The following is a 27,346-nucleotide window of genomic DNA, read 5'->3' on the forward strand; positions in this document are numbered from 1 at the left end:
GCTTCCCAGGGTGAATTCTATTCAACATTTAAAGAAGAGTTAACATCTATCCTTCTCAAATTATTCCAAAAATTTGCAGAAAAAGGAACACTTCTGAACTCACTCTACAAGGCCAGCATTACTCCGATACCAAAACCAGACAAAGACACCAGAAAAAAAATTACAGGCCAATGTCCCTGAAAAACACAGATGCAAAAATCCTCAACAAAATAGTAGCAAACTGAATTCAACAATACATCAAAAGGATCACACACCATGATTAAGTGGGATTTATCCAAGGGATGCAAGGATATTTCAATATCCACAAATCTATCAATGTGACAAACCACATTAATAAATTAAAGAATAAAAATCATATAATCACCTCAATAGAAGCAGAAAAGGCTTTGGACAAAATTCAACATCCACTCATGATAAAAACTCTCAACAAATGGGTAGAGCAGGAATTTAACTCAATATCATAAAGGCCATATGAGACAAACCTACAGCCAACATCATATTCAACAGGAAAAAGCTGAAAGCATTTCCTCTAATATCAGGAATGAAATAAGGATGCCATTCTCACCACTTTTATTCAACATAGTAATGGAAGTCCTCACCATAATAATAGAAATCCTAGCAATCAGACAAGAAAAGAAAATAAAAGGAATTTAAATTGGAAAGGAAGAAGTAAAACTGTCAATGTTTGCAGATGACATGATAACTATATATAGAAAATCCTAAAGATGCCACCAAAAAACTATTAGAATTTAAATGAATTCAGCAAGGTTGCAGGACACAAGATTAGCATACAGAAATCTGTTGCATTTCTATACACTAACAATTAACTATGAGAAAAATAAATTAAGGAAACAATCCCATTTACAAGTGCATCTAAAAGGATAAAATACCTAGGAATAAATCTAACAAAGGAAGTCAGATAACTGTACTCAGAAAACTACAAGACATTGATGAAAGAAACCAAAGATGACAGAAATAAATGGAAAGAGGTACTGTGCTCATGGACTGGAAGAAGTAATATTTTTTAAATGACCACATGGGACTTCCCTGGTGGTCCAATGGTTAAGAATCCATCTTGCAATGTAGGGAATGCCAGTTTGATCCCTGGTCGGGGAACTAAGATCCCACATGACGCGGGACAACTAAGCCTGCGTGTCGCAACTACAGAGCCCACGTGCCACAACTAGAGAGACCAAGCGCTGCAACTACTAAGCCCGTGCACTCTGGAGCCCACACGCCACAACTAGAGAGAAACCCACGCACCAGAACGAAGAGCCTGTGCACCGCAACAAAAGATCCCACGTGCTGCAACTAAGACCCAACACATCAAAAAAATTAATTAATTAAAATAAATAAATAAACTGAAGTAAAATAAAATGACCACACTACCCAAGGCAATCTACAGCTTCAATGCAATCTCTATGAAAATCCTAATGGCATTTTTCACAGAACTAGAACAAATATTTCTAAAATTTGTATGGAAACACCAAAGACCCTGAATAGCCAAAAGAATCTTGAGAATTAAGAACAAAGCTAGAGGAATCACACTCTTTGGTTTCAAACTATACTACAAAGTTACAGTAATCAAAACTGTATAGAACTGGCACAAAACAGACACTTAAATGGAACCATATAGAGCACAGAACTGAACCACCACTTCTATGGTGAATTAATCCTCAGCAGTGGAGTCAAGAATATACAATGAGGAAAAGACAGCCTCTTCAATATATGGTGCTGGGAAAACTGGACAGGTACGTGCTAAAGAATCAAACTGAACTACTGTCTCATGTCATATAAAAAAAGTCAAAATGGATTAAAGAAATAAAAGTAAGTCTTGAAACCATAAAACCCCTAGAAGAAAACATAGCCAGTGCACATGTTGACTTCAGTCTTAGCAATGTTATTTTGAATCTGTCTCCCCCTGCAAAGGAAACAAGAGCAAAAATAAGTGGGACTACATCAAACTAAAAAGCTTTTGCACAGCAAAGGAAACAATCAACAAAACAAAAAGGCAATCCACTGAATGGGTGTAGATATTTGCAAACAATGTATCTGATAAGGGGTTAATATGGAAAATATACAAAAACTCATACAACTCAACATCAAGGAAACAACCCATAAGAATTGGGCAGAAGACCTAAATGGGCATTTTTCCAAATAAGACATATATATGACCAACAAGCACATGAAAAGATGCTCAACATCACAAATCATAAGGGAAATGCAAATCAAAACCACAATGAGACATCACCTCACACCTGTCAGAATAGCCATTATCAAAAAGAAAACAAACTACAAGTGTCGGGGGGATGTGGAGAAAAGGGAACTCTCATGCTCGGTTGGTGGGAATGCAAATCACTACAACCACTATGAAAACAGTATGAAGGTACCTCAAAAAATTAAAAATAGAACTACCATACAATCTAGCAATTCCACTTCTGAGTTTTTTCAAAGAAAAAAGAAAACACTACTAGTTCAAAAAGGTATGTTTATTGCTGCATTATTTACAATAGCCAAAATATGTAAGCAACCTAAGTGCCCATCAATAGCTGAGTGGATAAAGAAAATGTGGTGTGTATACACACACACACATATATACACACACAATGGATTATTATTCAGCCATAAAAAATAATGAAATCTTGCCATTTGCAACAACATGGATGGACCTAGAGGGTATTATGCTAGGTGAAATGAACAGAGAATGACAAATACCAAATGATTTCTCTTTATGTGGAATCTAAAAAACAAAACCTAAAACACAAAACAAACCAACATATCAAAACACAGAGTCCCAGATACAGAGAACAAACTGATGGTTGCCAGAGAGGAGGGGTTGGGTGATGAGTGAAGTAGGTGAAGGAGATTAAGAGGTACAACCTTTCAGTTATAAATAAGTTACACACATGTAATATACAGCATAGGGAATACAGTCAATAATAATATAATAACTTTGTATGGTGACAGATCGTAACTAGACTTATTGTGGTGATCATCTTGTAATGTATAAAAATATAGAATCACCTCATTGTATACCTGAAACTAGTATAATAGTGTAAGTCAATTATACTTCAATTAAAAAAAAGAATAAATGTAATCTTGTGGGTCAGAGGAGATAAGGTCAACGACCCATGTAGCCCAAGTAGCTTAGCTCTGGCACTTAGGATTTTTGGAGACAAAGCAGTGAGACTGAGACTTGAAAAGTAGTCATATGTCCTCAACTATATTTATGCTCATAAGCATGGTAGATTGTAATTATTACCAGGAGACGTATGGATTTAGGGCTGATCTAATATTTAAAGTCAAAGTTATGAGACACGGATTCATGAACATTTGCTGAATATCCACTGCATGATTGTGTGCAACTCAAGAATACCCAGAGCAATAAAGAAAGGCACAGTCATTGCCTTCAAGAAGTTTACAATCTAGGGAAGAGAGATGCATGAATATACCTTGGGCAGAGATATCTTCAGATAGGTAAGGAAGCCTTTCTTCCCCTGGAGGGATCAAAGGGGATTTCCAAGGAGGTGTCATTAGGGCGAGTCCTAAAAGACGAAAGGAGTTTGCTAGGTGGGAAAGCTCTTCAGAGCTCTTCAAACATAGGAAGAAATATGCCTCTGAATACATCACTGTGAAAGAGCAAGATGCATTTGGCAAACCATGGGTATTTTAGCATATTTGGCACATAGAAGAGGTATTAGAGAATTACAGGAGGTGAAACTAAAAAAAAAAAAAAAAAAAAAAAAGCAAGCAGGAATTAGATGATTAAGGCCCTTGCCATAATAAGACATTTGGAATTTTATGCTGTAGGTAAGAAGAAAGGTTCCGTAAACAGATACAGAACAGGAAATTTTCAGCCAAGGAAATGGCGAACTCATGGGGAACAGTATACTTTTTCTGATATTAATTGGGTAAAATGCAGAAATGTAAGCTTCCTGTGGTATTTTGTAGAACTAGAGTCAATTTGTAGACTTTAAAGAAATGGTCTACATAAGGAGGATCTTTTATTTCATGTAGGCTCTCTAGCAACGAAATAGTATTGTGAGGTAGTGTGTTTCTTATCACAAGAGGTATTAAAGTAGAGGCTGCAGTTTGCCTGTAAAAGGCACACTAAAATAAAGGTAACATGGTAAGTAGAAAAGACAACCAATAATACCTGTTCCCGCTTAGATTATAAGATTTTCTATTCCTTCTGTACTTTGGGATGCTGGTATATTACATGCTCCATAGATATTGAACAGTTGATTGCCTATAGCAACATCTAAAATTAACTCTGAGGTAAGCCTTTAAAAGCAGTTTCCAGACCTCCATGACTTTGTGGAAGTACATTTATAAACCAAATTTCATCGTCTAAAGAACTCCTCAGATTTTAGAAGCTGAGATTTCAAGCTAAAAGTACAAAAAGGGAAAGCTCCTAAATTATAGCTAAAACAGTTTACCATTCTTAAAAGTCTGTTTTCTGATGTTTAAGGATATTTTAGCCTTCACTCCACAAAGACATAAAGTCAATTATATTAAAGTATTTTAAAACCGCCTTCTCACAATTGGGGTTTATAACATGGCTGTGTTCTTTAGCAAGAAAACTGCTCCCATATTCCTCTTAGTCTGAATTATCTTACTTGAATTATTTTCCATGGAGATTAAAGTATGTTGATCTTATTTTTCACCCCATGTATGACAAGTTCTTAGAGTTTGCATTTAGCTTATCAATATGTTTAATGACATACAACTTCTCCTGCTAATTATATAAAGGTGCTCAAATAGATGAAAATCTATGAATAGTGTTATTTTTATAGCTCATTTTTTGGTCAATAAAAGAGTATTTGACAAACTAGTCTTCCGTGTTTTAATGAAATCAACTCATGAGAATCTTGGAACTGGTTCTTTAATATTGTTTCATTTCTTAAATATACCTGATTTGGTTTTACCTGGAACTGTACCACACAAAGTTAATACTGGTTTAGTGAGCAGAGCCTCCTCAGACAAACTCTGTGCATAATTAAACCAGGAAAAATATAATACAACCAGGGAAATTTTGGGTTTTTCTGAGTTGCATTTTGTAAGTCTCTCTTTTACCTCAGGAAATTGAAAGTCAGTCTCTTTTGACAGTTGAAACTTACGTGGTCATCTCCTCATTTTCTCATCACATGTTACCTGTCATCAGAAACTGTTCCGATACTTTATGAATTGTCTAGGAAGTGTTTCCCAAGCCTGACTGCTTATCAGAATCAGAAACCAGAAAAAGATTTTTTTTTCAATTTCTAGGCTTCACCTAAGCTCTAGAAATATTATGTGTAAGGCTCTGAGATTCATATATTTTTTAAAAGTTCCCCATGGGGAATTGATAGAGCAGATCTATGGACTGATGTTGAGTCCAGATTTAATCTCAGTTCCACAGTTGTTCTGAAAGTTCCCTATCAAAAATATCTGGTATAAAGCCTTTCTCTACTTCACTGAATTGTATTTAACTTTCTGCAGTGTTTTTCTACCACCTGCATGGGCTCGACTTTAGGATGTTTTCCCCATCACTAGTCTTAAAGCCCTGAGATAATTTCAGTGCCCTCCTTCTCCATAAAACCAAAACTCTTGTCCTCTATATTTCACCACCTAGAAATGGGAGAAATAGTCCTAATTTTCTTCCTTGTTACCAGTGCATTTTGGATTACATTAAGTTCATACGTACTAGCCTTTACTTTGATGTTCTCATAGGACTAAATCAGTGGATATGAAAATGCATAGGTAGAGACACAGCAGCCTCTTTTGGCCTTGCATAATTATCCTTTTAAATTTACTTTTCTAAACATAGCAAAGTCCTTCAGTAGTTTAACCTTATGATTTATGCATTATGGTCCATATCATTGCCCTACATACTGAACTGCTACCACATAACACGTTCACTGCTACTCATTTACAATGAATCTCTGCATCATGATTGTATTGCCCATAATCTTCTCTCAAAACACAATCTCCTCAATGCTTAAACATGAATTTCAGGACTTCCCTGGTGGCGAAGTGGTTAAGAATCTGCCTGCCAATGCAGGGGACACGGGTTTGAGCCCTGGTCTGGGAATATCCCACATGCAGCGGAGCAACTAAGCCTGTGCGCCACAACTACTGAGCCTGCGCTCTAGAGCCTGTGAGCCACAGCTACTGAGCCCACATGCCACAACTACTGAAGCCCATGTGCCTAGAGCCTGTGCTCCGCAACAAGAGAAGCCACTGCAATGAGAAGCCTGAGCACTGCAACGAAGAGTAGCCCCCACTTGCAGCGACTAGAGAAAGCCCATGTGCAGCAACGAAGACCCAATGCAGCCAAAAATAAATAAATAAATTTAAAAACCAAACATGAGTTTCTTTAAACCCAGCCTACCTGCTGTCAATGCTCATTTACTTAATCTTAAAGATAGTATCTGGGGCTTCCCTGGTGGCGCAGTGGTTGAGAGTCTGCCTGCTGATGCAGGGAACACGGGTTCGAGCCCTGGTCTGGGAAGATCCCACATGCCGTGGAGCGGCTGGGCCCGTGAGCCACAACTACTGAGCTTGCACGTCTGGAGCCTGTGCCCCGCAACGGGAGGGGCCGCGATAGTGAAAGGCCCGCGCACTGCGATGAAGAGCGGTCCCCGCACCGCGATGAAGAGTGGCCCCCGCTTGCCGCAACTGGAGAAAGCACTCGCACGAACCGAAGACCCAACACAGCCAAAAATAAATAAATAAATAAATAATGTAGCTATAAAATTAAAAAAAAGAAAAAAAAAAAAAAAGATAGTATCTGAGGCCTAACCTTGCCAGAGCTTTGACACAGAATAATCACCTTTATGACGTGTAGAGATGCCACTGCACATTTTGACGGCATCCTCACTATGTCAGGGCAAATCTAACTTCTGGTCTTCTCTCACCAGAAATTTTCTTCTGCCGTATGATTCATAACTTATGTCAGCTATAACAAATCTTCCCTTCCATATAATTATCATATGATATTTTCTTAAAGTAAATCATTATGGATGGTTTGCAACAACCTCCAATTATTTATTTTTAAAATAAAGGCCAAAAGAACAAAAGGATTGTTGATTTTGGACGCCCTATCTTCAAAGATTAGTAGACTCAGTTATTTCTGAGGGATGGGATGAGCCAGGGAAATTCTTTGCTCTGGAACTAATGAGAATGGAGTAAAGATCAAAGGAATTCAGAGACACAAGAAGAGTCCTGCTTGCCTATTTTGATACCCAGCAGTCTTTTCCACAGCTTTCTCTCAGTAACTACAGCACTACAGCTGTCAGTACACTCATCCAACTAAACCTGGATCTGAAAGCTTATTACCTAACCACATTCACCCCCAGTATAACCATACAGGTCACCACTTGCATTTCACCCTGCAACTCTACCACCCTTTATCTTAATTTCCATGTCCTTAAAAAATACAGAGTGGACTACAGAATATGCTCTTTCTTCCTGGTGGCCTTGTGGACCTTTCAGTACTAGAGGAAATATACAGTACAATGATTCCACAGGTTACTAAAGCCATCCAGAGGGTCTGAATGTACACTAAATAACACTGATCAAGGTACTGACTGTACATAAAGGTTTAATAAATACCAGAAAGATCTAATGATAAATGAAAATAACCATGCTTGCCCTCTATGAACTGACAAACTAGACTGAGGGTGAATCAAGCTCATTTCTATAGTCTCTACTAATAAACAAAATCTATATACTTCAGAATTATCTTCACTAATACACTGTCTAATTTCTTGACAAATTCTGAATTTTAGAGTCAAAAGGGTCCTTGGAAATCACCTAATTAAATTTTTCACAAATATAAAAATTGGGAATGACAGAGAAGTGGCTTGTACAAGGCCGCATACAAATCTAGTTCAAAAAGTAATTAATGCTAGTTTTCTCTTGCTGTCTTAAACTATACCAAAAATATTCTATACCCTCAACTTTCCTAATCTTATTGGGAATACTGTCTCAATTTTGGAAGAAGCATTTCTGAAGTTAAGAAGGGGAATGTTACTCTTCATTCAATAAGAAGCAAGAAATTGGGAGTATTTTGTGAGAGCTGATACAGAACATTCATTCAATAAAGTCAAAGGCAATGGAATCAATGATTTTGAGGTCTGTATATAAACATTTAGTACCATGGAAAATTAGAAATAAAAACAAATTTGTTGAAAGAACCTATCAAAAAAGGATTAGTAATCCAGAAGGAAAGAAATCATAAAGATCAGAGCAGAAATAAATGAAATCGAAACAAAGAAAACAATAGCAAAGATCAATAAAACTAAAACATGGTTCTTTGAGAAAATAAACAAAATTGATAAACCATTAGCCAGACTCATCAAGAAAAAGAGGGAGAGGACTCAAATCAATAAAATTAGAAATGAAAAAGGAGAAGTTACAACAGACACTGCAGAAATACAAAGCATCCTAAGAGACTACTACAAGCAACTATGCCAATAAAATGGACAACCTGGAAAAAATGGACAAATTCTTAGAAAGGTATAACCTTCCAAGACTGAACCAGGAAGAAATAGAAAATATGAACAGACCAATCACAAGTATTGAAATTGAAACTGTGATTAAAAATCTTCCAAACAGAAGTCCAGGACCAGATGGCTTCACAGGTGAATTCTATCAAACATTTAGAGAAGAGCTAACACCTATCCTCAAACTCTTCCAAAACATTGCGCAGGAAGGAACACTCCCAAACTCACTCTATGAGGCCACCATCACCCTGATACCAAAACCACACAAAGATACTACAAAAAAAGAAAATTACAGACCAATATCACTGATGAATATAGATGTAAAAATCCTCAATAAACTACTAGCAAACAGAATCCAACAACACATTAAAAGGATCATACACCATGATCAAGTGGGATTTATCCCAGGGATGCAAGGATTCTTCAATATACACAAATCAATCAATGTGATACACCATATTAACAAATTGAAGAATAAAAACCATATGATCATCTCAATAGATGCAGAAAAAGCTTTTGACAAAATTCAACACCCATTTATGATAAAAACTCTCCAGAAAGTGGGCATAGAGGGAACCTACCTCAACATAATAAAGGCCATATATGACAAACCCACAGCAAAATCATTCTCAATGGAGAAAAACTGAAAGCATTTCTTCTAAGATCAGGAATGAGACAAGGATGTCCACTCTCACCACTATTATTCAACATAGTTTTGGAAGTCCTAGCCATGGCAATGAGAGAACAAAAAGAAATAAAAGGCATACAAATTGGAAAAGAAGAAGTAAAACTGTCACTGTTTGCAGATGACATGATACTATACATAGAGAATCCTAAAGATGCCACCAGAAAACTACTAGAGCTAATCAATGAATTTGGTAAAGTTGCAGGATACAAAATTAATGCACAGAAATCTCTTGCATTCCTATACACTAATGATGAAAAATCTGAAAGAGAAATTAAGGAAGCACTCCCATTTACCACTGCAACAAAAAGAATAAAATACCTAGGAATAAACCTACTTAGGGAGACAAAAGACCTGTATGCAGAAAACTATAAGACACTGATGAAAGAAATTAAAGATGATACAAACAGATGGAGAGATATACCATGTTCTTGGATTGGAAGAATCAATATTGTGAAAATGACTCTACTACCCAAAGCAATCCACAGATTCAATGCAATCCCTATCAAATTACCAGTGGCATTTTTCACAGAACTAGAACAAAAAATCTTAATTTGTATGGAGACACAAAAGACCCCCAATAGCCAAAGCAGTCTTGAGAGAAAGAAACGGAGCTGGAGGAATCAGACACCCTGACTTCAGACTATACTACAAAGCTACAGTAATCAAGACAATATGGTATTGGCACAAAAACAGAAACATAGATCAATGGAACAAGATAGAAAGCCCAGAGATAAACCCACACACCTATGGTCAACTAATCTATGACAAAGGAGGCAAGGATATACAATGGAGAAAAGACAGTCTCTTCAATAAGTGATGCTGGGAAAACTGGACAGCTACATGTAAAAGAATGAAATTAGAACACTCCCTAACACCATACACAAAAATAAACTCAAAATGGATTAGACACCTAAATGTAAGACCAGACACTATAAAACTCTTAGAGGAAAACATAGGAAGAACACTCTTTGACATAAATCACAGCAAGATCTTTTTTGATCCACCTCCTAGAGTAATGGAAATAAGAACAAAAATAAACAAATAGGACCTAATGAAACTTCAAAGCTTTTGTACAGCAAAAGAAACCATAAACAAGACGAAAAGACAACCCTCAGAATGGGAGAAAATATTTGCAAATGAATCAATGGACAAAGGCTTAATCTCCAAAATATATGAACAGCTCATGCAGCTCAATATTAAAAAAACAAACAACCCAATCTAAAAATGGGCTGAAGAGCTAAATAGACATTTCTCCAAAAAAGATATACAGATGGCCAAGAAGCACATGAAAAGCTGCTCAACATCACTAATTATTAGAGAAACGCAAATCAAAACTACAATGAGGTATCACCTCACACCAGTTAGAATGGGCATCATCAGAAAATCTACAAACAACAAATGCTGGAGAGGGTGTGGAGAAAAGGGAACCCTCTTGCACTGTTGGTGGGAATGTAAATTGATACAGCCACTATGGAGAACAGTATGGAGGTTCCTTAAAAAACTGAAAAGAGAATTACCATAGGATCCAGCATCCCACTACTGGGCATATACCCAGAGAAAACCATAATTCAAAAAGGCACATGCACCCCAATGTTCATTGCAGCACTATTTACAATAGCCAGGTCATGGAAGCAACCTAAATGCCCATCGACAGATGAATGGATAAAGAAGAGGTGGTACATATATACAATGGAATATTACTCAGCCATAAAAAGGAATGAAATTGGGTCATTTGTTGACACGTGGATGGATCTAGAGACTGTCATACAGAGTGAAGTCAGTCAGAAAGAGAAAAACAAATATCGTATATTAACGCATATATGTGGAACCTAGAAAAATGGTACAGGTGAACCAGTTTGCAGGGCAGAAATTGAGACACAGATGTAGAGAACAAAGGTATGGACACCAAAGGGGGAAAGCCGTGGGGGGGTGGGGGTGGAGGTGTGATGAATTGGGCGATTGGGATTGACATGTATACACTGATGTGTATAAAATTGATGACTAATAAGAACCTGCTGTATAAAAAAAAAAAAGGATTAGTAATAACCCAAGGAATGTTTCATTCATTACATAACATAGAAAATTCAATGCAGTTTCCCTAAGCTCCTTAAGAATCTCCTAGACAAGAGAATTCCTATGCCAGCTTCCTGCTACTGACATAATAGTAAAATGTATGGAGCTTTCTAACTTGTACCAGTAGGTTCTTGGAAAAAATTGTGTTAGTTACAGGGATAGTTACTAATAATATACTTCAGATTTCCTAGGTATAACTCTGTATTCTATCTTAAGTAGTAGAGAAAATAAAGTACCCACTTTCAGCACTTAGTCAGGCTGTCCCAGTTGATAGAGACATTTTTCTTCATTAGAAATGGTCTTACGGTGGGATAGGGAGGGAGACGCAAGAGGGAAGAGATATGGGGATATATGTATATGAATAACTGATTCACTTTGTTATAAAGCAGAAACTAACACACCATTGTAAAGCAATTATACTCCAATAAAGATGTTAAAAAAAAAAGAAAGAAATGGTCTTACATGTTAAACACCACCCGCCCAGAATGCAAAACAATAATTATTATGATTGTGTCAGGGTCTTGAAAGCTAAAGATATTGTGGCATGACTGAGTCCTGATCAGAGCAGCTCATAAAGGTGATGAATAAATATATTTTTGGCAAAGGAAGGACATCAAACCACATATATATTAGAATTCTGCACCTAGAAATGAAAGCTGGGTGATTTTTTCATTAACCATTTATTGCTATTAAAGGACAAAATCAATAACAAATGTATTCACCCAAATGAAAGGCAACTGGATGAAATTTCATGTGGAATTTCATCTTCACAGCTTTCAATCCCTCCTCCCCAAGTTCTAAGAAAAAAATACAATCTGCTCAAATGCAAGAAAAATATAAAGCTGGAAACCATTAGAGTCTTTGAAGAACATTAAATGAATTCACCTCTTTACAACTCGGATATTGTCAGACTAAGAAATAATATTTTCCTCAAATCACAAAGCAGTTTACAGGGCAGATAACTGACACACACTCCCAAAGCTGGCAATGTGTAAGGTTCTGTTTTTAAACAGCTTTACAGTGCTTGAGTGTTATGACCATTCACAATCTGGTTTTATGTTTCAAGCCACTGATGTAGAAGCAATCGTTATCCTCTTGATTTACTTGTATTATTACCGGCAGTCTCCAGAGATATCCAAAGAGCTAGATGAAAAATAAAGTTGTTCAGTCAATTATCATTCAGCTGATAATAACTTTAGTTCAAGTGAGCAATCAGGTTTTTATTTACAAAGAATAGCATATTTTCTGCCCGCATCCTGTATTTAAAGTCTTGTGCTGAACCAGGAATAAACAGAATATGTGAACAGATGAATTACCAGTACTGAAATTGAATCAGTAATCCTAAAACTCCCAACAAACAAAAGTCCAGGACCAGTTGGCTGCACAGGTGAGTGCTACCAAACATTTAAAGAAGACTTAACACCTATCCTTCCAAAAATATTCCAAACAGTTGAAGAAGGGACACTCCCGAACTCATTCTATGAGGCCACCATCACCCTGAAATCAAAATCACTGATGAACATAGATGCAAAATCCTCAGCAAAATACTAGCAAACCAAATCCAAAAACACATTAACAGGATCATAAACCATGATCAAGTGGGACTTATCCCAGGGATGCAAGGATTTTTCAGTATCTGCAAACCAATCTGTGTAATACACCACATTAGCAAATTGAAGAATAAAAACCATATCATTTCAATAGGTGCAGAAAAAGCTTTTGATAAAATTTGTTAAATTTTATCAATATCCATTTATGATAAGAAAACTCCCCAGAAAACGGTCATGGAGGAAACATACCTCAACATAATAAAGGCTATATATGACAAACCCACAGCTAACATCATACTCAATGGTGAAAAGCTGAAAGCATTCCCTCTAAGATCAGGAATAAGAGAAAGGCGCCCACTCTCACCACTTCTATTCAACATAGTTTTGGAAGTCCTAGCCACAGCAATCAGAGAAGAAAAAGAAATAAGAGGAATCCAAATCAGAAAGGAAAAAGTAAAACGGTCACTGTTTGCAGATGACATGATATTATACATAGAAAATCCTAAAGATGCCACCAGAAAACTACTAGAGCTCATCAGTGAATTCAGTAAAGTTGCAGGATACAAAATTAATATATACAAGTCTGCTGCATTTCTATACACTAACAACAAACTATCAGAGAGAGAAATTAAGGAAACAATCCCAATTACCATGACATCAAAAAGAAAAAGAAAAAAATACCTAGGAATAAACCTACCTAAGGAGGCAAAACACCCATACTCCAAAAACTGTACAATGAAAGAAACTGAAGACCAAATAGGTGGAAAGATATACCATGTTCTTGGATTGGAAGAATCAATATTACTAAAATGACCATACTATCCAAGGCAATCTACAGATTCAATGCAATCCCTATCAAATTACCAATGGCATTTTTCACAGACCTGGAACAAAAAAAAGTTTTTATTGGTATGGAAACACAAAAGACCCCAAATAGCCAAAACAATCTTGAGAGAGAATAACAAAGCTGGAGGAATCACACTCCCTAACTTCAAACTATACTAGAAAGTTACAGTAATCAAAACACTATGGTACTGGCACAGAAACAGACACATAGATCAATGAAACAAGATAGAGATCCCAGGATTAAACCCATGCACTTATGATCAATTAATCTACCACAAAGGAGGCAACAACATACAATGGAGAAAAGACAGTCTCTTCAGTAAGTGCTGCTTGGAAAACTGGACAGCCACATATCAAAGAAAAAAGTTAGGACATTCTCTAACATCATATACAAAAATAAACTCAAAATGGATTAGAAGGCCTACATGTAAGACCAGATACTATAAAACTCCTAGAGGAAAACACAGGCAAACCATTCTTTGACATAAATCACAGCAATATTTTTTTGGATCCATCTCCTAGAGTAAGAGAAATAAAAGCAAAAATAAACAAATGGGACCTAACTAAACTGAAAAGCTTTTGCACAGCAAAGGAAACCAAAGAATAAGAAGACAACTTACAGAATGTGAGAAAATGTTTGCAAATGATGCAACGGACAAGGGATTAATTTCCAAAATATACAAACATCTCATACTGCTTAATATCAAAAATAAAAAATGGGCAGAAGATCTAAAGAGACATTTCTCCAAAGACGATATACAGATGGCCAACAGGCACATAAAAAGATGCTCAATATTGCTAACTATTAGAGAAATGCAAATCAAAACTACAATGAGGTATCACATCACACTGGTCTGAATAGTCATCATCAGAAAGTCTACAAATAATAAATGTTGGAGAGGGTGTGAAGAAAAGGGAACCCTCCTACACTGTTGGTGGGAATGTAAATTGGTGCAGTCACTGTGGAACATGGTATGGAGAGTGCTCAAAAAACTAATAATAGACTTACTATATGATCCAGCAATTCCATTCCTGGCCATATATCTGGAAAAAATGAAAACCCTAATTCAAAAAGATACATGCACCCCAATGTTCGTAGCAGCACTGTTTACAATAGCCAAGACATGGAAGCAACCTAAATGTCCATCGACAGGTGAACGGATAAAGATGATGTGGTATATATATACATGGTGGAATATTACTCAGCCATAAAAAGGAATGAAATGATGCCATTTGCAGCAACTTGGATGGACCTAGAGATTATTATACTAAGTGAAGTTAAGTCAGACAGAGGAAAACAAATATCATATCACTTATATGTGGAATCTAAAATATGATACAAATGAACTTATTTACAAAACAGAAACAGACTCACAGACATAGAAAACAAATTTATGGTTACCAAAGGGGTGGAGGGAGAGATAAATTAGGAGTTTGGGATTAATGGATACACACTACCATATATAAAATATATAAGCAACAATGATTTACTGTGCCACAGGGAACTATAGTCAGTATCTTATAATAACCTATAATGGGAAAGAATCTGAAAAAGAATATATGTGTGTGTATATATACATACATATATTATATATATATATATATATATATATATATATATATATATATATAACTGAATCACTCCGAAACTGTCACAACACTGTAAATCAACAATACTTCAATTTTAAAAAAGTCTCTGCATCCATTGTCCATTTTCAAACTAAGCTATAAACTATAAATGCTCAAGACTGTCCATACCAATAAGAAGTCATCTTAATGTAAAAGACATTTTTTAAAAAGAACGATACATTCACGTGTCCATTTGAATTATAAGATAGCAGAAGTTTTATAATGAGAAGCACCAGTGTTCTCCTTGGTTTCCATGCCAGGTATCCACTCCTCAGAGTTCACTGCATTTAACTCTTTCTGTCTTTACTTCTTGTTGTTACCTTCAGAACACTAAATAATATGTTTATGTCTCCATTTATTTATTTACTTTCACCCCTCTATTTACTCCCAGATATAAAAAATTGAGCATTTTATTTATGATACCTCTTCATCTTTTAAATTTTTGAGAGATATAAAAATTTTAAGTTCTTCTATCGGTTGCCTTGGTAAAGTTGAGTATTATACCCAAAACTCTATACATTTGGCTATCAACTTTAAACAATCACTTGGTTGTTCACTATATAAAATATTTATGTTTTTATTCTGACTGTCTTCCCAACTTTGATCTCCCAGTTTCTGCCCCTTTCTCTATTTTTACATTGTTAACATTAATAGCATATACATTTTATTTTGTAAGCTTAATTACATGATCTATGTTTTGATGAAAGGTTGACTATAAAGTTGAAAACTAATAAACAGAGGCTACACACTGACATGTCTATATAATGATTGATTCCCTACAGGAAAGATAAGGTTGATTCTAGGACACTATAGAGTAACTGGCTTTGTTTCCTCACCAGGCCTCTTAACAGAATGGCAAAGCGAGTTGGGCTGTCTCTAATGGCGTTTGTTGCCTGGGAGGCTAACTTTAGGACGCAGAGCTAGAAGCCAGTCGACAGACTGCCCCCTACCACCCCACAGGTCAAATGAGAAGCACCTCACTTCACAATGCCAACATCCACCCCAAGGTTCTCCTTTACTTTCTTTAGAACACTGGTTCTCAATGTATGTGTCCCAGACCAGCAGCAGCAGCAGCAGTACCTGGAACCTGTTAGAGTTGCAAATTGTTGATCACTCCAGAACTACTGATACTAAGTCAGAAACTCTGAGAGTGGGCTTCCCTGGTGGCGCAGTGGTTAAGAATCCACCTGCTAATGCAGGGGACGTGGGTTCAAACCCTGGTCCAGAAAGATCCCACATGCCGCAGAGCAACTAAGCCCATGCTCCAAAGCTACTGAGCCTGCGCTCTAGAGCCCACGAGCCACAACTACTGAAGCCCACACGTCTAGAGCCCGTGCTCCTCAACAAGAAAAGCCTCCGCAATGAGAAGCCCGTGCACCGCAACAAAGGGTAGCCCCCGCTCGCCACAACTAGAGAAAGCCCGCGCGCAGCAATGAAGACCCAACACAGCCATAAATAAATAAATAAATTTATAAAAAAAGAAAAAAAAGAAACTCTGAAAGTGAGGTCCAGTGATCTGTGTTTGAACAAAGCTCCAGGTGATCATGAGGCAGGCTAAGCTTTGAAAACCACTGCTTTAGAGAGAACCCTCTAGGGTTTGGCACTGAGGCAAATGCCAAATACAGGCAGAAACAGGGTAAAAGGATTGTCACAGCTGATCTAAACCTTTAATAGTTCTACTCCCTTTTTTGAGCACACCCTCATTCTTACCATTCGGACCAGATTACCGAAATCTTGGATTTTCTATGGGGTTCCTTACAAAGATGTACTGGTAAATGCTTAACAATCAGCTAATGAGAAGGAAAGAAAGAAAAGCACAGATTTGTACTCCCAGTATGGCCAATTTCAAGATTCTAACATGGTAGTCACAGTTGGGAAGAGATTATCACAATGCCAGGTCAATGAGACCTGGCTCCACCACACCACTGATTTTCCACCACTGGGAAAATCAATTCCCATGCAGTACCCTTCTGCATGTTTTCAACTCTGTTTCACCCACCAATGTGCCTTCAAAAGCTTTTTGTCTTCCAGAAGTTCTACTGACATCTCTTTCAACTATTGATCCTTTACAGTTAAGGGTTTATATCATCTTTTGTAATTCTTTACTAATATTCCACTGGGGTTTCAAATGCATGTGTTCACTCTATCACCTTAAAGCAGAAACCTAAAAATATGTTTATCCAAAGTTTATGACCCACTGCACTGGTCAAAGAAGACAAAGTGGCCACTCACCAATGTGTTGTTGACATTACTGTTTGTATTGTAAGAAGGCAGCAACTCCTATGTTAACAATAGCCCTGGAATTTGAGTAGTCCTCTATAGGTTAAGCATTCATCTATTCATTCAACAAATATTCATTGAGTTCCTTCTATATACCAAGAACTGATTAGGAATTGATTAGAAATTAACAAAAGAGACTAAAATATAATGGGCCCTAAGATTGTCACACTGCAGACATTGGGATAACATAAATACGAAGGCGAGCTTAGAATGTGAAAAATCACATAAGGGCAGCTAAAAGGAGTCTGGTGAAATGGAGAAGGACTGACCCAGCATTGCTTTCTCCCTGATAAAGTGGGGTGGGGATAAATTTATGGGGCTCTTTTTAACCATAGAAATAATGCACATTATAAAACAAATATATAGTACATAATGGATATATATTGCATATGATTTATAATAAGACCCAGCCCTCGATCACAGTACATGTATCTTTGATATTCCAGATACACAGTCACTATTTAGTTACTCAAAAGACAGTGGAACAGAATCCCCTAAAAAGATGCAACTTAACAACACTAATCCTTCTATGACTTACTTGCCTTGCCAGCAGTGAGCTCATTCCCAGACACATCTCTTTTTGACTGTGAGGCATAGCGTTGCCTGCTAGCAAGGGGCATGGAGTTGAAGTCTTAAACATGCCTGCACATCCTGACACAGCCCCTCCCCACTTTATAGCCTTGGCACATTCGTAACCTCTCTAAGTCAAAGTTTCCTCATCTATAAAATTAATTTTGTAACAGTACTTCAGAAACTTGCCAGAAGAATTAAATGAAATAATGCAAAGGTGAGGTATACAGCAAGTGCTTACTAAATGCTTGCTATATATAGATTTTGTCATGCTCTATTCTGCTCTATTGTACTACAGTCTATGCTGTCTTCCACCCACTCAACTCTGACACTACAAAATTGTGATGATTTACAGCTTTTTTTTTCTCTTCTTTACAAAATATGTTGCATTTCAGCTCTCAAAAGCCTCTAAATTATAGTGAGGAAAGCTTTTTTTCCCCAGGAAAAAACCTCTGCTCACTCTGCTCTACTTGGGGCCACCCCTTGTGAGATGTCCCACAGCAGCGTGAAGGTTCAGAAACTGGCCTTTCCTAATTTGTCCATTCTTTAGGTAGAGCATCCAGTCTTAATGAAGGCAAACAAAAAAATCTTAGTCTTTTAAATTATAAAGCACAAATATACATACAATTTGGGATGCAGGATAAATGAACAAATGTTCCACTAGAGAATACAAACATAAACAGACATACAGTTTATCTATGGTACTAAAATTTCATGAAGGGGGGGAGGGTAACCAGGGAAAAAATTTCTAAAAAGGCTAGATGAGAAATACTGAAAACAAGTTAGAGAAACACTGAGTTACAGAAAAATACTCAGAGTTCCCAATTTACAAAGATGTAAATTGATAACTTAGAATGTTCATGGAAAAAGTATCAAAGTCACAAGGCTTTCAAGTACCCAACAACAGCCGACCTAACTCCATAATGCTTTTGAACTCTTACCTGGCCAGTCTAAGAAAAACCACGTCCCTGCCTTCTACAGTGGCTGCTACAAAAGAGAGAAGGCTCTGTGGTGGGAGCAGAGCCCCCATAGTGGTAAGAAGTCCACAAGAATATAACTTGTAATTCAGGCCTGAACTCAAAGTGGGAAAAAGAATACACCAATCTGTAAAACCTAGAATACACTGTGATGACAAACGATTCCAAGATTTATTTCCACCTCATGCAGCACCCCTGTGGATAGGCTGTGGCTCTGCCCTATGTCATCTTCCTTCTAGGATCCAGGCTGTTGAAGCAGCCTTCTTCTGGAATATTAACAGTTATGGCAGAGGGAAGGGGTCTTGGGGCCATGTGCTGGCTCTAAAACATTTTGCATAGATGTGACACATGGGACTTCTAATCCTATTTCTTTGGTCCGAGAAGTCACATGGACAAGCCTAATGTCATTAGGATAGGGAAATATAATCCTTCCAAGAGGGAGAGCAAATAAGTGTGCATAATCATCCAGTCTAGCACATAGAGTAATAAGAATGATACCTTCAGATACATCTCACTTCACTGAATACACTACATTTTCTATAAGCATTATCTCATTGTATCCTTACAACAAGTTTGTGAGATAAAAAAGGCAGTAGTCATTATATCCATTTACATTTATTTACATAACTGAAAACAAAAGAACTCAGTGTTTGGAGAATATACTATTACTTAGGGTTGCCTGAAAACGGCCAAGTTTCCTGGGGTGTTATTGATTTCCCCGTCATTGGAAGGAGTCACACAGAAGCTGGACACCTACTCTGTGCCCATGCTGAAGAGGAGATTCAAGGATCCTATTAGTAGACTGACAAGATAACCTTTAAGATCCCTTTTATCCAGAAGATTCTATAATCCTGCAAGTCAAATTTCACACAGCTATTAAGCAGCTAGTCAGTGGTAAATGTCTTTCTCCTCCAAATGAACATGTAACAGAAAGGAAAAAAGAAATTCCAGGGTAATTTAGTGATCTGGCATTCATGTTCCCTTGTTCTGGTATACAAATGTTGGAAAAGTTGTTACCACAAATCACTTCTTAATCAGTAATGCATTAAATGTCGTGGTCGGTGTGGTGACTAAAATGCTATGAATTATTACTACGCATTATCAAACTTTCAGAATACTCTGGGTTTGCTGCACCAATACAGTTCTGAATAAAATAAAAGCATATTGGCACTAGCATGTCTATCAGTCCCCCAGACACAAATATTCTCTTGGGTTGCATGGTAAACAAACAAATGTTCCACTAGAGAGTACAAAACAAGTAGAATTATCTGTCATTACCTAAAGGAAAGATAGTCCTTTAACAGATGAGCTGCACTGAGGTCTTGCATTTTAAAGATATTTTTAGAACCTCACAAAGAAACAATTCACTTATTCTCCCCTGAGTTCTGGGTTTCAACAGCACTAATTCTACAGGGCTATGATTCCAATATGATTATTTGACACAGTGATCTGAATTTTTACCATTTGTCAAATGAATATACAGTATTGGTATAAAAACAGAAAATAAACCTAATTTTACTATTTTAAGCACTTTTACTTAAAAAAATCCCACCATTTTCACCTAATTATTTCCCATTATCAGAGGACATAAAAAAAATCAGCAGGCATAAAAAACGCAAAGAATGATGTGTATCTGGTTATTATAAGTACAGTCACTCATTCATTGTTCATTTCATGGTTGGAGAACCAACACTGAATAACTTCTCTTGAAAAATTAAAATAACATCCTCATCTTCCAGGATAAAAGAAAAGTTCACATTTAAAACTGATTTAGGTTTTGGCTCTCAGAAAGTCAGAAGTCATGAACGGCACCAAACTGAGCAGGCTGTCCAGGATGCTACACGTCCAATATTTCCCTCAATAATTTCCCCTGAATTATCTTCCTATGACATGAACTTTGACCTGACTGTGGACATGGTTTGGATATGGCCAATACCAACACCTTTCTGGGAAAAACTCAAGTCCCACTGTAAAAGTATAACCAATTAGGAAACAAATATATATATTATTCTGCTTCACTTGGTTTGCTCCCAGGAAATGGTTCTGAAGGCCAGAGTGGTGCTCTTCCTAATGTAGTAACTGCTGAGGCTCACAGAGCCAGAAGAGGGGCCACTACGCTCAGACGCAGGAGTCTGAAATACATGACTCTAAGGCTGACATCAATCCAGCTTCTGCAGAATCCGCGGGTGATTTTTCTGACAAGGTTTAAAATTCCATTTCATTGTATTTGACACATCCAAGCTCAAACAAAGAGAACAAGGAGAAGATTCGTACCTCTTAAGGACTGTTTCACATATTTGTAAAAGTTTAGGTAACTAAGAGATGCTCCTTTCAAACCCAGTTTTAAAATTAAAAAGGAGGGGAGAAAAGGAAAGCCAATTTTACTGAAAAAAAATTTTTAATGCTTTAAAAATATTGAACTCTTTTCATCATGGGAGTTTATAGGTTTCAGACTATTATCAGGATTAGCCACTCACACAACCAGTTCTTGTTTCTACAAGATTATATCACATAAATATGCCTCTCTAAATCAAGTAGACCGCACTTCATATTCTGGTGTGCTGGGGAACACAAGGCAAGGCTTTTTTATTAATACTACTGGATTTAGGTGATTTTCTTGGGACTTCTACTTATATAAATATGTAAGAAATTCTGTCTCAGTCTTGAATTGCTACTGTTCCTACAGGTCAGCAACTGTTCATTTTTTTTTTAAAAGATTTAGATACACACACTTCTGTGATTATTAGAACAAATCAAAGGATAAGAAGCAGGGAGCCTAAAATAAGTATCCCTGGGTTTAAATCCCAGCTCTAACACTTACTTGTTGGGTGATCTTTAGGAAACTACTTCATCTCTCTGCCTCAATTTCTTACTGTCAAAATACTCACTATGATAATACCTACTTCATAAGGTTGTTCTGAGGTTTAGACAGCTTAATGTTTATAACGTGCTTAGAACAGAGCTTGGTGCCATGTGTTTGTTATGTAATTAAATAAACAAAATAGAAAGAAAATACAAATAAGAATTTTATACATTCATTCATCATTCAAAATTTATTTAATTGCCATTTTCATCTCTTTCAAATCTATAAAAATCCCTTTCTCCACAAATTTCTAACTGTGTGACCTTGGGCAGGTTATATAACATCTATATACCTCAGTTTCTTCATCTGTAAAATGGGGATAATAAAAATACACACATTGCACAATTATGGTGTATCAATAAATAAAATTATACTGATAAAATGCTTAACAAAGTGCTTATCATATAGTAAAAGTTCAACACATATTAATATGCTAATTGAGGCCTTGAATACACAATAAATGTTATATTTCATATTAGTGACGAACAGACGGGTCACCCAATAACTGGCATGGAGGCAACCATCATGTAGGAATGTAGTTAGATTTTTACATTACACCTATACCAAAATAAAAGCAAATATAAAAAATTAAATCTTTAAACCTAGTTGGAGATGTAGGCACATATTTTTTGATCACTCCAAGTCACAAACAGAAAAACTACTTCAGGGGCCTGTAAACCTTTTCTATAAAGGGCCATATATTTTAGATTTTGAGGGCCGTATAGCTTCTGTCACATCTACTCAACTGCTGTTGTAGCAGCAAAGCACCTACAGAAAATAAGTAAACAAGAAAGGCACAGTTGTGTTCCAGAAAAACTTTATTTACAAAAACAGGCTAAGGGCCAGTTTTGGCTCCAGGGCCATAGTTTTCCAATCCTTATCTAACTCATCCCAGTGTCCTAACCAAAACCTACATAAACCCCAGTAAAAATCATGATGGCTACCAAGTTTGTCATATTATCTTGGGTCTAGATCCTATAGAACATCATAAAAAAGAAACAGATAATGTGCTCTCTACCTTCAAGAACACTGTAATCTAGTCAAGCAGTTCCAAATAAAGTGATACATGAAAAGTTAAATACACAGGTGTGTGTTTCAAATTACATATGGTTAATAGTCAACTCAAGTTATGTCAAAGCTTGAAGAAAATTATATGAAATTTAACTGAAAGATTTCCCAGTGGGATAGTAATTCTATCTGTGGCTCATTTTCCACGAACACCAGCCTGTTTTTCTTCAAAAATATGAAGGAACTTCAAGTTTTAATGTTCTTTCATAAATTGGATCAAACATTTATGTAAAATATGATACATTTTAATCCACATACTTTAAGAATTTTATCTTTAAGAGCTCCAACAATGAAAATATTCTCTTTGGGTTTTCTTTGCCAAATATCTGAAAATAAGGCAGCTTCCTAATCTCATTTGTTCATGTTTTTCTCATCCTGTAATCAGACACTGACTTTCTTTTTTTTTTTTGCCTTAACAAATTGGATGGTAAATTGATTTTCTAAAATGTAAGCCTGAGTTATCCCTCAATTAACTTGTTGAATTAAATATCAATTGTGCCATCAAGGAGTTATTTCCTAGGGAACAATTAAGTTTTACAAGCACTATTCTGTCTGTTCATTCTGGCATGACAAATATAACACTTTAGGCATCAAACTTTTATAAACTGTCTGTTAACATGTAATCTAACTGAGCTTGAGAATATACTTTTCGTCCAATGGGAAGAAGGTTCTCCATGATGCACATTTAAAGAATGGAAAAACCATGTTCTTCTCTGATGGTTCCATTAACTACCTCCATTAACCACCTTGGTGGTTTAAAGAACCACTAAGTTCTTTAAAACCTTCCCATTCAGTCTTGCTATGAAGGTGTGGTGTGATACAGTCTCTGATTCCCACAGAGGTCTCTCTTTTTTTTCCCACCCCAGGAAACAAGCGGTTATTGACTTGCTTCTCTCCAAGCGTGAGTCACTATGTTCCTGCCACACTGGGCTTCTTAAACCACCGAGGTCATTCCTGGGTCTTTGTATTTGCTATTTCCTCTGTCAGAAAACTCTACCTGTAATATTCTTATAATTAATGTCTTATTAATGAGTACTCTGCAGGTCTTAACTCATCTTTAGTTCCTCAAAGTACCTCTTCCAGATTACTTAATCCAAAGATGACACACATAGCCTCCGTCAATCACTATCAGATCACCTACTCTATTTTCATTACCAAGATCTGAAATATTCCATTTGTTTATAGATGCATTTTTCTATTTTATGACCCCCTTCACCAGAATATAAAAGATCCATGAGGGCAGGGGTGTATGCTGTCTTGTTCTTTGCTGGATCTCTAGCTCCTAGAAGAGGGTCTGGCACAGAGCAGACCCTGTTAAATAGAGGATAACAGAAAGAAAGGAAGAGGGAAAGAAGGAAAAGAGAGAAAAAGGAAAGGAAAGCAAGAAAGAAGAAGGAAGAAGAACCAATAGAGAGCAGATGAGGTTAGTCCAGCCTCTTCTGGAATTTCCAGAGCCACATCAACTATCAAGAGCCCTTCCTTACTCTGTCTACTCTTGTAGGGTAGAGCCACTTTAGGTTTTAAACACAAGGCTCTTCTCCTACGAAAGTCTCCTGTACTGTACGCAGGCAAGACCAATATGTTAGAGCAGCTATTTTCTTTGCTTCTGAGTTTACACTCTGCGTGTGTGTGTGTGTGTTTAGGTTCTATTCTATTCAACAATTCATTGATTGCTGGCTGGGCACAGTGTTTTTTCAGCCCTCTTATTTATTGCTTCTCTCAGTTAAGCCCCATGACCTTTTTTCAATCCATAGGCCTCTACATAAAACAAAATTTGATTTAAAAAACTTTTTTCCATTTTTTGATTCAGACTTTGAGCAAAAAAAAAAAAAAAAAAATCAATTACTAAATGATTTTTTTTTCACATTTCAGTCAGCATATTTTACCATTAAGGAATTTCTTCTGTTAACTTTCTTTACCATATTTTTATTAAATTAAGCAAAAAAGATTTTTAGAAAAGAGCTCCCATAATCTAATCTACCATTGACCACATTGTCCCCCATCATGAATGTTGCAACTTTTTAGTATATGTTATAATCACATAGGTTTAATTTTTGTGTTAAATAGGAAAAAGAGAGCACAACGTGGGTGTCTAATATTAGTGGAAGACTAAATTATGGAACATTTCTTGAATGCAACCCCATGCAGCTTAATAAATATGATTGGGATGTGTCAATGCAGGTTCATCAGTTGTACCACTCTACTTAGTGAGGCTGATAATGGGAAAGGCTATGCCTATGCAGGGGCAGCGAGTATATGGGAAATCTCTGCACTTTCCTCTAAATTTTGGTGTGAACCTAAACTTCTCTAAAAAATAAAGTCTTTAAAAATATAAGAAAGTAGACCTCTACTATAATCAAAACTATAAAAAATTATACATGCATGTGATATGGGCAAGAATGACAAAGCACCATCAGAGAAAATAGCCAACAGTTTGATGCATGTGACTGATGGACTTAGAGATGTCTTTATTTTTTTAAACTTTAATTAAGTTATCATTAATAATAAAACAAAATATAATAACATTATACCTGAAGTAAAGTAAATGACCACCTAAAGTAATTTTCAAATCATGAAAAACTTTTCATTCACTGAACAAAACACAGATCTTCAACTGCCACAGCTGTAGGAATTTACTGTGAGGTGTAAACAAGGTTTCTGATCTGCAGTGCTTATAATAGAGGAGTTAAGAAACATGTACAAAAATTATTACTCCGTCAGGTAGCTCGTGAAAAAGCTTTAATGTGAACTGCTGAACTGAAGTCATGGTATTTCAAACGTGGACAGGTGAAGGCTTCAGATGGAGGAAACGAGAAAAGCCTCAAGGAGAGAAAGGCTTCGAGTTGGTTCCTGAGAGATGCAGGTAAGCTCCACAGATAATGCTGGAAATGAGAATTTCCAGGTGAGTGAGTGCAGTTCCAGCTCTGATTACGACAGAATCGTATTGAGTCATTAGCATAAGCAATCAGTTAGATTTAAAAAGTGCTTTCAGGCAGAAAGAGCAGCATTCCAGCCTACCTATGAAACTTTTTTCTGGCGAGAATATACTGGGATACAAAAGCTGGCTGCTGAATAACTAGTATCAGTTTTCCCTGAAATGTGTTTTGCAGAAGCCTGGCTCCTGGAGATATTCCACCAAAAACACCCACTCCCATCATGGATTAACAGTCCACAGATCTGCATAATGAAGTCAACACTTCTAAACTTATTTTCCCCACAAAACCCTTTTAGGCTAATAGGTAATACCTATTAACATCTTAGCAGTGTAACAGAATTAGGAAGCAATATACTACAATGGTGAAAAGCATAGTAGACTGTGGAGATGAAGTACCTGGGCAGCTGACCTCAGGCCAGTTACTTAACCTTTCTGTGTCTTCCTTTCCTCATCTACAAAATGCTAATGATAATAAAAACAGCTTCATAAAATTGTTATGGGACCTCATTTGATCCCCTACATGTAAATTCCTTAGAACAGTTCCTGACACGTGGTAAGCATTAGGTAATGGTTATCATTAGAGCAGCCTTCTCTGGGTTCATTATGGGAAAAGGAAGTTTGTGAGATACAAGTAAATGTTAAGTGGGCTTGTCATTGCTGGTATAAAAATCTAAAAAGGCTGTTTTACCCATGACTCTGGCATTTGGACAGAAGCTTCTGTTTTTTCCCTGCAGCAGAGGACCTCAGGAATGAGAGTGGCATGCTCAGGTATATGACATGTTAAGTATGAGATGCCAATGGTACAGACAGTCTGGTATGTGCAGTAGACTGCAGGCCATGTGAATTTCCAGTCTAGAACTGAAGACAAAGCTTTTAAATTAATTTCCACCATTTCCTCTCCTTTGGGCATATTCTTATATACTAATGGCCTTAGGACTTGGACCCTGCCACCCTCCTGTCTGTTCTTTTCCTAACGACTGACTGAGGCTTAATGCTCTGCCGAGAGGCTTCCCTAAAGCAGTCCTCTTTTTCGTACTCCATGCACGTACGGATATATCCTTATTCTGCAGTAATGGCCAAGCCTGATGTCAATGACTGTGTTGAACTGCTGCCCCTTGCCATTAACGTACCTGTAACACCTGCATAGCTGACTGACACCACTTCCCATGAGTGGGCAAATGAGTTCCAAGTCCTAGACCTGACAGTGTATACCCTCCCCCTGTATATATGACTTGAGGATGCCTCTGAAAACATTCTCCTCACCCATGATGATATTCAACATGGTCCAGTCAAGTCAAATGGACCTGGAGTTTGGTTCTGGGGCCTGAGCTGGTAGGGTGGCATGTCCGAGCAAAGTTGACTAAAAATCTTAAGAGCCAGA

Source organism: Balaenoptera musculus, chromosome 16 (assembly GCF_009873245.2).
Source record: "Balaenoptera musculus isolate JJ_BM4_2016_0621 chromosome 16, mBalMus1.pri.v3, whole genome shotgun sequence".
Taxonomy (NCBI): domain Eukaryota; kingdom Metazoa; phylum Chordata; class Mammalia; order Artiodactyla; family Balaenopteridae; genus Balaenoptera; species Balaenoptera musculus.